Source organism: Agelaius tricolor, unplaced genomic scaffold, assembly GCF_023055355.1.
Source record: "Agelaius tricolor isolate 1412-34295 unplaced genomic scaffold, bAgeTri1.0.p SCAF_2, whole genome shotgun sequence".
NCBI lineage: Eukaryota > Metazoa > Chordata > Aves > Passeriformes > Icteridae > Agelaius > Agelaius tricolor.
The window spans coordinates 49695001-49695231 of NW_027269262.1; positions in this window are offsets into that span (position 1 = coordinate 49695001).

Here is a 231-nt window from a genome sequence, read left to right on the forward strand (position 1 = left end):
TTAACTTTAAAGGCAGTTTTGTTTTGTTTTCAAGAGGGGGAAGTCTCTTTGAGTCTGGTGCTGAAGGATTTTCCAATATGATTTAAAAATGAATATTTTTACAACTCACTCACCTTTTGTTTTAAAATGTTAAGCCGCTTAAATTACCACGGGTTGGCAACCCCCGAAATAACTTTTTTTTTTAAAGCTCTTTGTGAGAGGTAAGGAAGCATGCTACTCTCGGTAACTAAA